The sequence below is a fragment of the Xenopus tropicalis genome, chromosome 7 (genome assembly GCF_000004195.4).
Source record: "Xenopus tropicalis strain Nigerian chromosome 7, UCB_Xtro_10.0, whole genome shotgun sequence".
NCBI lineage: Eukaryota > Metazoa > Chordata > Amphibia > Anura > Pipidae > Xenopus > Xenopus tropicalis.
This window is the reverse complement of record NC_030683.2, coordinates 29,709,160-29,722,418: the sequence shown is the minus strand read 5'-3', so window position 1 is coordinate 29,722,418 and position 13,259 is coordinate 29,709,160. Positions and strand designations below refer to the sequence as shown.

Genomic DNA, 13,259 nt, shown 5'->3' with positions numbered 1-13,259 from the left:
GGTAGCCTTTATAATATCAGCCTTGGGGCAGATTGCAAAGATTTTAAGGCCCAGGAAACTTTATTCTTCTAATATTCAGTGAAGACAGTAATTATGTTAGTCATGCACATGAGCACCACTTTAACTATTGTTCCCCTTTAATCCTATCCAGATGGCTCCGTTGTTATTGTTATAGCGTTTGCTCTTTTCTTAAACAAATGTTTTGATTGGTAGAAGGGAGCTTTACTAATAATTTTGGCACAGAAGGCTCCATTTTGTGTGTAAGTGCTTTTTGATATGCTCATGAGATTCAGGTTTTATTTGCTGGGCTCATAAATCTGTGTAACCCCTTATTGGCAGGAATGCCTTATTCCGACAGCTGGGCCCTCGCAAGGCAGTGGAGGAAAGGTTTTTTTGGTAGATGAACTGTAACTCTAACATTTTAGAACTTTATAGAATAACTGGGAGCCAGTGATACTTTGCCAAATACATGATTTATTGAACTGTAACACAGGTACTTCCTGAGAGCAACAAACAGATTGGCAATATAAGAGTTAGTAACAAAGGTTAAAGGAGAAGGAAAGGCTGAATCACTGTGGGGTGCCAAATACTATTTTAAACAATGATACAGATGCTCCTGTTATTAGAAAACTGCACTGGCCCGGGGTACTTTTCAGTAAGCTTTACCAAAAAACGTAAACAAAAAAGGTGACTTTTTCACTGTATATGCATTGGTACGAGACCACTTAAAGGAACAGTAACTCCAAAAAATGAAAGAGCTTTAAAGTAATAAAAATATAATGCACTGTTGCCCTGCACTGGTAAAACTGGTGTGTTTGCTACAGTAACACTATTATAATTTATATAATAAGCTGCTGTGTAGCCCCGGGGGCAGCCATTCAAGCTGGAAAAAAGGAGAAAAGGCACAGGTTACATTGCAGATAACAGATAAGTTCTGTAGAATACAATAGTGTTTTATCTGTTATCTGCTATGTGCCTGTGCCTTTTCTCCTTTGAGGGCTCTGGCACACGGGGGAGATTAGTCGCCCGCGATTAACTCCCTGTTCGCGGGCGACTAATCTCCCCGAGTTGCCTACCCCTGCCATCCCACCGGCGAACATGTAAGTCGCCGGCGGGATGGCAGACGCAGCGGCGCGATTTCACGCAAATCCCCGAAAAAGACTCGCGAGGCTTTAATCGTGGGCGACTAATCTCCCCCGTGTGCCAGAGCCCTGAATGGCTGCCTCCATGACTACATAGCAGCTTATTTAAATAAATTATAGTAGACTTTCTGAAGTAAACACACAACACACAACTTTTACCAGTGCAGGGCAGCAGAACATTACATTTTAGTTACTTTTATACACTTTCATTTTTTGGTGTTACTGTTCCTTTAACACTGAAGAACAGGAACAGGAAAACTGGCCAAGGGTATCAGGTAAGTAATTATAATCACCTGGAGGGTGTCTAACATTGGGCACCTCTTCAGAGATTGAACCTTTCCTTTTCTTTAAGCAAGCACAGAGGATCATGTACCATTACCCATAGGAGACAGTAAGGGTGAAGACACACAGAGCTACTAGTAGCTACTTTTTCATGGCTGCTAAACTCCAGAAAATACCCTTCCATAAAAATAGACAATTATCAGTAAATGATCAGCATTATCTTTTTAGTAGCCACGACAAGTAGCTGCTACTAGTAGCTCCATGTGTCTTCACTTAAGGTGCCCATACACTATAAGATCCACTCGCTTGGCGATGTCGCCAAGCGAGCGGATCTTCACCCGATATCCCCACCTACGGGTGGGCGATATCGGGTAGCAAGGGACTTAAAAAAAAAATAATCCGATCAACGAGCCGATGCGGTCCCTGATCCGACCGGATTTTCTAACCTGGCCGATCGAGATCTGGCCAATTTCAGGCCAGATATTGGTTGGCCAGGCAGCTCTGTTCTGCCCATACACGGGCCGATTAGCTGCCGAATCACTCCAAGGGACCAATATCGGCAGCTATAGTGGGCCCGTGTATGGGGACCTTTAGGGTGTGAAGGAATATCTCACCAGAATGGAGACAACTTAGGGAAACGGGGATCCCTCCAGTGGAAACCTCTTGGGAAAAAAATAGTCCCTTTCTCGACTGTGGTCCCTACATGTGCAAGTGTCACCCGGGAGACCTAATGCCACACTACTTCTGCTGGGTATGCTCTGGTGCAGGCAGCAGGATACTGGGACTTGTAGTCCTCCAATATGAACAGATGCCCACGCTCTGCCCTTGGAGAATAATTTTATGTAATTTAAGTTTTAAACAAGACTACATATAGGTCTCTCCCTAATCAAAACAGAAATGTTTTCCTTCCTTATATTTATCAAATGTCAGGTATCATATGGCTACTCCAAGGAGTCGGAACTGGAATTTCAACATCTGTTTAACAGAAGGCTCCCTTGCTGAACTTATTCATGTGCTGTCAAAATCAGAAATGGGCAGGTGCGGCCCTGGGGCTAGGCCCATGGAAATGCAAGTAACTTAATCTCTATTCACCTCAAACATCCATACCTATACATACATATATATGTTACTGCATGCAACTAAATATGAGGAAATGAGGAAAAATTACATAAACATTTCTAAATTTCACACAAAATAAAATGCAGAAAAAAATGTTGCCAAAAGGATTATCAGTTGCCCACAAAGGTGGGCCAGTGCAATTTTTGCCTACTACTCAGATACAGACTATGTGAGCTTCTAAACCACCATATTTGATTCATTTCCCCATAGGCTGCACATGAGCACTACAGTGCTTGCCTTGCATTTGTTTCAGTGGTCCGGGCTTGGCGAATGCACTGAGGCCCAAACATCCCCCTACAGGTTGAATAAATGGTTGTCTATGGCATTGTTTAGCAGCTTCTGGCAGTTGTAAGAATCTAAAGATTGCCAGTCTGGACCTTCTTGTGATATCAAGCCTGTTTCCAATTAATTTAACATTGAAATCAATTCACACTTATAAAGACCAGACAGGCCTTACTAGTCAGCAGAGGACCCTTGTTTCAATGGAATAAATATCCAGAGCGATAACCTGGCCCCATTAGGTTCTGATTATCGCTTGGGTTACTGTAGGGGATTTCTCCTGTCAAGCTAAATTATTATTAAAACAGCCAGGAAAACCGCCAGGAGCAACATTCTCCCTTCACCCTCGGACGCGTACCACCCAAGTGAGTCTGCCCTCGCATGTTAGTCTCTCGTACAGAATGCAAAAATGAGTGATGTGTCTGAAATGGATACAGCAGAAACAGCTTGTCCCATTTAATAACACAAGGCAAACAATCAGAATGCATAAACAGCCATGGGATGGATTGGCTTTGTTGAACTACACCTACATGCACACTATCCTACTGCTGTAGGTGGGATTGGGTCACTGTAATTCATCAACAGCAGGAGGGTGGCAGGTTTACAATCATGTCCAAAGCAGTACTCTGGCACCCTTGACCAAATGAACAATTTGTATAATGATAAGTGATGTGTTATTACATGGTGCCTTAAGTTTTAGCATAGAGGTCAAGGATGTCCAACCTATGGCCTTACAGCTACAGAGTTTGTAATACAGATTGATGGCATCACTTCAGCCGTAAAAAGCTGCTAGAGAGGTTCAGGGAGGTTGACTTCCCCAACAGATGGAGGGCTGCAGAGTGACAAGCAGAATGCATCTAAATAATAGTTAATTATCCAAGCAGCTTGTGGATTTTAAGAGTTTAATTTTAAAAAAGTGAGGTGGCATATGTGCTTTAAGTTTATGCTTAAAATGATACCAGTGTAACTTTTGCCAAAATCTGCCATATACAGGGCCACCATCAGGCGAGTACACGAAGGACTTACGTCATAGGCTCCATCAAATCATGTGACCTGGGCTGCTGACAAAACTGCAAAGACTGCCAGATTGGGGGTGAGGTTTGAGCAGACTGGTGGCTGCGTTGCGTTAGGGTTGCCATCTTTTGTTTAAAATATACCAGCTGGTAGGGGAAAGGGCACAGGGCTGTGACATCAGGGGAATAATAGGGGTCTGAGGACTGAAGGGCAGATCAAGCAGAGATTTGGTGGTTAGGGCAGGGTAAAGGTGGCCATACACTGTAAGATTCACTGGTTTGGTGGGTGGGCGAATTATTGGATTAAAACAGCAGGCATAGGTGTCATCAGTTCTGGCACCGCATCAACAAGCCGATTCGGTCTCTGATCCTGCCCGATCTATATTGGCCCAATTTCAGGCCAAATGTCAGTCAGGGAGGCCCGTCGGTGGCCCTCATACATGGGCAGATAAGATGCTGAAACGGTCTAAAGGCCACCTTTACACAGGGACCAGTGAGATAGAGTGGAAACTGGAAGAGAGCACTGGGGTGAATTGAGAGCCAGCTGGCATCTTACCAGTTTGGCCCTAGGGCCAAACAATCAGATTAGTCCAATATCACCCACCTTAGGTGGGCATTTTGGGAGAAGATCTGCTTGTTTGCCGACTTTGCCAAACGAGCAGTTCTGAGTACCACATGTGGATAAATGTATGCAAAGAATCCTCCCCTATGCTTGAAAAATCTGATAGTTTGGCTACACCCGAAGTTGCTGCATTAGTCCACACTAAGCGGCATTCGGTACATGCAATTTTGCTCCAAATCCTGCTTAGGGTGGCTGCACCCAGGCTGACACAATGGCACAAGGAGCTGCCACAACTATCAGATTTTCAAGTGTAGGGGTGGATTCTCGCCTGCATTTATCCACAGGCTAAAAATGCACTCCGTGTGGCACTAGTCTTAATCGTCAGATAGAGGAGGTAAGGTGGAGTTTTACTGAAAACGACTATTTGTTAATTATATACAGACACAAACAAGCATTTAATACAGAAAGCAGAACTGTGCAAATAACCAGCGGTACCAGAACAGAAGATAAGGCCGCCGGTACAGAGTCTCTTTAATTAGGTATGTGTTTTCGCATGTAACGGAAGCTGGCTGCACATGAAAAGACTACAAATCTCACAAAGCAGAAACTGCTTGAAATGAGCAACTCCCCTAAGCATTTTGCTGGTTTGGGAAAACAATAGCGACGTTCATTCCCCCCAAATCATCAATATAAAGCCCATTTGATGTTCCAGCTATTTATATCTGCTGATATAATTAAAAACACACTCTGGGGCAATGCCTGCTCTGCCTCACTTGTACTCACATTACACTGCTGTCGGAAACAGCCTCTTACACACTCACATTCTAGGGCTGCCTAAACCTGTTTTCCATTATGTCAGGGCTGTCTTGTACCATACAAACGCCCTTTTGTATATTACTGCTTTAAATCAGGCCTAGCAAAATCTCCCAACTTTGCTACTTCACACAAAACAGTTTTACGATGTGCAAAACTATAAGACACTACCCAAACTGTTGCCCTGTAATAGTATAAAGAGCAACTAAAGCACCAAAGTCAACTTTAATGTTATGTGTATGAAGGTGAAGTTTGTATGCATGACCTGAGTGATCCTGTAGTGCATGGTGCCATTAGGGGGAGGGCGGCCGGGTACCAGATGGTAAGCACAAGGTGGGGGCTGGGATATGGACTGCACTGGGCTACTGTAAATTGGAAGTAATACAGCAGCCATTTAGCTACAATATCCAGCATCCCCACTGCACTTCAAAACATCTGAAAGGTTAAGAGTTTGATTGGTCTTCATTTCTTATTATTTGTGGCTTTTGAACTATTTAACATTTTGTTCAGCAGCTCTCCATTTTGGAACTTTAGCAGCTATCCGGTTGCTAGGGCACAATTTACCCTAGCAGCCAGGCAAAGCTTTGAAAGAGAGGTTGGAATAAGAATAGGAGAGCACCTGAATGGAAAGATAAGTAATAACAAGTAACAATAAAATTGTTGTTTAACAAAGGAATTGTTTTTGGCTGCTGGGGCCATTTGAAAGCTGGAAAGAGTCAGTCAGTCATTCTATATTAAAGGAAAACTACTCCCAGAATGAATAGTTAACCAACAGTTTATATTTTATTATGTGAAGTGGCCTGTTAAAGAATCTCGCCAAACTGGAATGTAAATATCAGTAAATATTGCCCTTGTACATCCTTTCTCTTGAGCCACCATTTAGTGATGGGCTGTGTGCTCCCTCAGAGATCAGCTGCCCAGAAATAATACAGCTCTGACTGTAACAGGAAGTAGTGTGAAAGCAAGGGGCCATTAATTGGCTGATAGGGCCTAGCATGTATGTGTGCCTTGGCTTGTTTGTGTGCACTGTGAATCCTATGATCCCAAGAGGTGGCCCTTAATTCTTAAAATGGCAATTTTCTATTTAGCATTACCCAAAAGCACATACTGCTAAAACAGTATATTTTATGAAAATGGTTTATTTAGATGAAGCAGGGTTTTACATATGAGTTTGTTTATGCAATATATTTTTATAGAGATCTACATTATTTGGGGGTATAGTTTTGTTTCTTTCAGCTTTTAAAATGGGGTCGATATACCCTGGGCTTTTTAGATGGCCAATTGTGCACTTAGACTACAGACTGAAATTACAGACAGGGTCCTACAACAGAATATTATTATGTTGGTTTGAAAAAACCTGCCCTACTGTTCTTCCACTTCAGCTTCTTCTTCCGTTTCTTATTCTTAGCGCCCCCCATTTTCTAAACGTTTTTCCTCCTACAGTTTTAGGGGTACAACACCCAGACTCTCCACACTTCAACGCCCTATAGCGAAGCAGGTTGCTTGTGCTTTTCTAAGCGATCCTACCACCCGTTGTTTTGTGGTGCCACTCCGAACACCCCAATTTTTCCATTGACTTCGACAGGAAAGATTTTCAAACTGCTGCCAATCTTACAGCTTTGAGGCCACTCTCCCCAAACTTGAATCACATAGTCATGGGGTCAGCCTGAATTAAAATATATTTCTTGGATGCCCAAAAGTGGGTGGAGCTACAAACAGCCAATCAGATTTTACTTTTTGACTTTCAGCAGAGGAAATTTAACCTGCTGCCATTCCCACAACTTTGTAGAGTTAAGCACCAGGTAACTGCGGTTCAAGGTTAGAAAAACTGGGTTATTAAAACCAGGGTCCCCAAACTTTGCACAGTCAAACGCTGCCTACAGAACTGCACTGATCACAACTCCATGTTTTATACTAATTACAGTATAAAACATGCAGTATTGCAAGTTGTGATCCTATCATAACTAGTCTTGTACCCTTCCAAGGTACAAGGAAGGATACCCCTGCAGCAAGTTTTGTTCACAGCTCACACCACCCATCTGCCTGGTAGCCAATTAACTATACATGCTGGGCCCACCACTAGGCCTCCACTTTAAAACATAAACTAACTAGCTAATCCTGGCTCAAAGAAGAATTTGCCCTGAAAACCTAATGTTTAAAGCACAGGTATAGGATTTAGTATGTAGAATGCTTGGGACCTGGGGTTTTCCAGATAAGAGATCTTTCTGCGATTTGGATTACTATACCTTATTCTAAAAAAATGTGATATGAAATAAACCCAATAGGATTGTTTTGCCAACAATGTGGATCAATGCAGTTTAGTTGCCATCAAGGAAAAGCTACTGATTTATTATTACAGATAATTATAACTATGCTCAGAATGGACTCCCCATAACTTCTGGATACATGTACACTCTATGACCAATGTCCTGTTCGGATTTCTGGATTCTGAAGAGTATAACACGGTGATCAGCCCATGGCTGCCTGTGCATCACAGTCCTGTCCCTGATATCACAGTCCCACCCACAAAACATCACCATCCTGCCCCCATTATCATCAACTCCGCCCCCATCTGGCTTTCATTTCTGTAAAAGGTGGAAACCCCACTCTTTGGTCACTGTTAGAGCGTATGAGCTCCAATTAAAATCAAGGCAACAAATACGTTTTTACCATAAACTGCACCCTTCCTTGCTGACCTTGTAGGAGTATCTAGGACAGCAAATGGGCATTTTCCCCAAATTGTACCCTAACTGGTCTTTAGGCTGAGCCCCCAACAACTCCCACTCCCCCTGACTTAGACAAGAAGGTTTAAGCTTATAAATGTGTGTATAAACCTTATACTGTTTTAATATTCAGGAGAAGTTATAAAGGGCATGTTTCAGTGCTTATCTATCTGTCTATCCATCTGTCCAACAACAAAACACACTAATTCATCAAGTGCAAAGAAGTGCAGTTTTGGATAAAAGGGCTAGCAGAATAAGCAGGTCTCAGCTGGGACCCCCACTGAAATTGAAGGCTGGGACTTTTTCCTGCCTACAGTACAGGGGCAGTTAAAGCTTCCAAAGGTGATGTTAGCAAGAGCCATTTATCATCACTCGGAGCTGCTCCACTTGGCTTCTGGATATTTGGCCATTACACAGCACAGAATGTTTTGCAGCTGTGGTTTAAATTCACGTTGAGCAGAACACAAGAAACACGAGGCTTTGGCGTTCTATGTAACTCACACCTATAGCCATCTGGCTAGCAAATCCGTGCTATTTTGTAATAATGTGCAGGAGGTGGTGCTCTCATATAAATGTGCTGCTTGCCCAGTCACACCCTGAATAAAGTCAAGTTCCAGAACAAGCATTATTATTATTATTATATACAGGCCTATTCAGGGCCCAGCCTCCTCAGCTAACTATCTCATTATTCTTTTATTGTGTCCCACAACCATAATTGTCATCAGCCGTGCACTTTACATTCCACTGAATGGATCCAATTTATCATGTGTTTGATTAGGATGGGTTGTGGGATATAGGGAACAATGCTGGTGAGCCAGGCCACACATTTTGTAACCATTTAAAGGACACAGAACACCAAACCTGAAAAACTTTTTTTTTTTTTTTTTTATACTAATTTGGCTTTTGCAAAATTCAGCCTTGTTTCCTTAAAGGGATACGGTCATGGGAAAACAAGTTTTTTCAAAACACATCAGTTAATAGAGCTTCTTCCACAGAATATTTTTATATTTAATTTTAAAATTTCCCATGGGGCTGGCCATATTCTTCATTTCCCAGGATGCTACAGCCATGTGACCTGTGCTCTGATAAACTTCAGTCACACTTTACTGCTGAGCTGTAAAGTTGGAGTGGACTTACAGAATATAATAAGATTAAGGTAGCTGATTACAAGGAGGCTGAGATATATATAAGTGCTACTGATATATTCCCTGCCTATTATGTGTGTTTGTTTTGCTGAAAGTATGAATCACTTATTGCAATCACTCATTTGGTCTGGTCATTCACAGCTTCCTAGAAACAGGCTCCACCCATTTATTTAAACATGCCACATGACATAATTTAATTAGGACAAATTAAGGACATCACCAGTGTCAGGGGTACTAGGTACCAATCAAAGAAACTTGACCTCAGGGGCTCCAACCCAAAGGGGTCCCGACCCCCAGGTTGAGAATTACTGTACTAGGTAGTGGCATGTGTACTGGGTAGAACAGACCAGCCCGGGCCCCACTGGCCCTTTTTCCAAGCTCGTCTCTAGCAACCACTGCCTGGTTGCTAGAACGAATTGGACGCTAGCAACCGGATAGCTTCTAAGATTCAAAACTGGACCAGCTGACCAAACAGTTAAAAAAATTTGAAAAACACAAAATATAATAAATGAAGAGAAACTGCAAATATCACAGACTACATTATACTAAAAGTAAATTTAAAGTGAGAACAAACTACTCTTTGAATGGTATCAGAACTCAGGGAAAGCAGACTGAAACAGTTTTCAATAGCAATACCGTTTAGAAATTCAGAAACTTTAAAATCACTGTAAAAAAAAAAAGTAATTAATGTATGTTGGAAAGTTCTTAAGAATTATATTTTCTTTCAAAAAAAAAATTTTTTTTTAAAAATCTTTGGGAGCAAATATTTGTCTATGAGACAGTGGGAAAAAAAAACTAGAACACATTACGTAAATGAACATGCCAGGGGAGCCTCGAGAGCATGGAGGATAATAATGACATTTATAATAGGCAGAGTGAGTGTTTTATGATTTCTAATAAACGTGGAAAGTCATTTTCCCAACGAGCCACATTATGTAACAATAATAATCTCCTCTGCTATAAATAGGAAGACAACAAAGCTCACAGATAAGTGATCTCCATTACCGGGCTGGCCAAGCGCTAATCAATGCCCGAGAATGAGAATGCTAGGCAATGCACTACCAGGCAGAGCAAATTATATATATATATATATATATAGATTGGGACTTTTAATTCAATGAGAACTTACAGACATTAATTGGACCTTGGGAAGGGAGAGAAAGTTTCATTAGTAACCGGTTTTTGCAGGAAGTCAGATAGTTTGCATATATATATATATACAAATATTAGTATGCATCAGTCATTAGACAATACTACACTATCAACCACCAACCTTGGTCTCCGAGAAGAATTTGTTTATCCTGGAGACACTGCCCCAGGGACTCTCAATACAGCACCTAACAAGTCCCACAAGCAGATAAAGGGTTATATATGGGCAGCCTTGAGGCCTGTTTTTCAACCCCAGTGCAATTAGCTATCTAACTGTCACCTATTCATGGACTCCATTTGTACAAGCACAGAGCTCCCTTTTCACTGGCTAAAACACAAGGCAACAATGGGTTAAAGCAAATACAATGATGGGTGCGGGCACAGAGGCAACAGCAGAGATCCCAGCATGTTCACGTGAGGGATTATGAGACAAGCAGCACTGGCAAATACTTATTTGAGTCTGTGTTACATAGCACATAATGTTTATGGCATGCAGGGCATCATGTCTAGTCATTTTCCCTTAAATGGGACTGTAAGGATAAGGTTCAGTGTATGTTTTTTTATGAGTGAGAGGTGCCTTCTATTATCAGAATCCTACAAAAAAAAAAAACTGCTTGTCAGCAATTTCTTCAATTATATAATGCGGGTACACAGAAACCAATACAGTCAGCAGCAAGCACCTGACCCGATTACTAGCCAGCCATGCATCAGTTCTTTATAAGGGATGGTCTGTTAACTAAAGGCTGCAAGGCCTTCTAGCACCCAAAGATCCCAAATTGCAAGATACGCAGTTACACCAAAGCCACACACTGACCAATATTGCTCCAGCCTCTCCAGACTAAGTCAGTAGCTTTCTGACGTTAATCAGGTTTAAAAATCCCTTTCGTTGTATGAATTCAGAACTCCCTTAGCAAGATTCCAACCACTAATGTGGTTCAGTCATTGGCCCAGGGACCAGACAATTGGATCACTGCACGTGGGTCACCAGGCAAAGGTAAATATTGGCCTGCTTGGAAAGCTTCATCTAAAAAGATGATTTTCTGGAACACTGGATAATTAAGTTTCTTAGCATTTCTGAAGTTGGGTCCAGCTGTCCAAGTCACACATAGAGTGGCATCATTATGTACAATTCAGGCTGTATTGGGCTCCGCTGGCACAGATTAGAACCTCCAGTTATATTAATATATTAGGAAATGATCATTTGGTGCCTAAACTTACTCCCAAAATCGATGGGCTGCCAGCTGCCTCCTAAATTAGCCCTACTGGCTCCATGCCAGACCATATCAACTACATCAGATTTCCCTTTCAATAATAGTGGCATCAAGTTTCATTTTATCGAATCTAAACCACCAGCCAGGTGCCAGTGCCGCCATCACCAGTCCAGCATTTGCTAAAGTACTGAAATTGATATTGACAGGAAGCATAAATGTGAACATACTGTCACTCTGATGAGAAATGTGTAAATTATTTCCTAGTACAATGCACAATTGATTTACTTTAGTTTCATAATTAATATCTTTGTGTACTCATTAAATTGTCGTGCCTGGAGTGGCATTTAGGAAATTATCACACAATTCTGTCACTATTTACGAGAATCTGAAGTCTACAGAGTTCTTAAGGAAGAAAATCACCTCCTTATATTGCTTATACAACTCTTTGAGCAGTCCTCCATCAGCTGCCCCCTGTGCCCATATCTGGCCAGAAACAGAAGAGCAGCGTGGTATGGTTGGCTGCGCCACATCCGAAGTGCAGACTCCCAAGTGTTGATCCAGTGGGAAAACAGATGTGACAGGGTCAGACTTGCTGCCCACTAAACCCACTGACACACTGCTTTCTCATGCCAGACACTGCGCTAAGGGGCAGCAGACAGTGGCAGGGGAAAAGTCGGGCACATTCAAAAATCATTATGGGGTTTCCTTGTCCACTAACTCTCGAAAAAGTGAGTTAAACTGACCGAGATGCTGTAACTCCAACTTTTTTGGTGCAAATGTAAATTTGACTCCACTTTAAACTCCAATTTTGGGCTGACTCCATTAAGTGCCCAACCCCCAGCCCAGGCCATGAAACCCACAACCCAAGCCTAAGCCATAAGCCACACTGACACATGGGTGCAATTACCATTGCAGCGACCCACGGCACAATAAAGTTGCAGAGGCAGATTATAGTGACCCATATAATGTGGCATCTATTAGTTAGAGAAACTAGTCAACTAGTGAGAACATTGCTTTGTGCTTCTCCTACACAGCCAGGCTTAAGCATTCATTGTGACATGCACAGAGTGTGAGAGTTCCCAGCACAGACAAACTGGTCCTGTTGCACGCCTACTCTTACTTAACTCTTTAGTGCCCTGAGGGAAGTTGGCTACTATAACACCTGTGGGGCATGCAAGGGGCAAGTCTGTGGGTACATTAAGCGCTGTACATGCCTGGCTAGGGGAATTAGTAGCGGACAGATATGTCTGATTCCCCCCTGCCATGTTCTATAACAACAAAATTCTCACTTGGCTGGAGATCGCTTTCCAGGCACGAAGTTTTTTTTCTCCAAGAGGCAGCGATTATTCCAAAGCCCCAGGAAGTCGCAACGACCAGTTTAGGTGTAGGAGCTCACTTTCACCCCGGGACCTTTCTGACGCTTTACTTTGCTCGCACCGCAGCAGCAGCAGCGACACTTCTCATTGTCAGCTCAGGCACAGCTGCCCCACACCGCAGCGCACTGCGAGCAAAGCCACACAACCCCCTGGCTCCTCCCCATTGGCAACACAGCAGGACACGCCCACTGCTTGCAAGCGTCTCTCCAATGAGACACAGAGGAGGGACAGACAGCCGTGGGGCCAAATCAGGGTCATAGCGACCGACGACGCCTCTCCCTCGCTAAAGCCAATACAGAGAACAAGTTTTGTCACCTGGGACACGTCTGGGCTGGGTTCTACAAAATCAACCGGCCAACTGAAAAAAGAGTCAAATCTGCATGAATTGTAAGGCTAGACTATGGTTTGGCAAGGCATTGTGGGAGTAGGAGTCCTGGCTGTAGGA

The 13,259-nt window shown here is 42.7% G+C and overlaps 1 protein-coding gene across 1 annotated transcript in view; it reads right to left on the bottom strand.

The window, feature by feature from the left end:
- lzts2 (leucine zipper, putative tumor suppressor 2) overlaps positions 1 to 13,000 on the bottom strand; it is an 88,368-nt gene extending 75,368 nt beyond the window's left edge. Inside the window, exon 1 of the mRNA XM_012966389.3 lies at positions 12,728 to 13,000. The gene's annotated coding sequence lies outside the window, so the exon portion shown is untranslated. The remainder of the gene's footprint in view (positions 1 to 12,727) is intronic.
- Between the last annotated feature and the right edge of the window lie 259 nt (positions 13,001 to 13,259).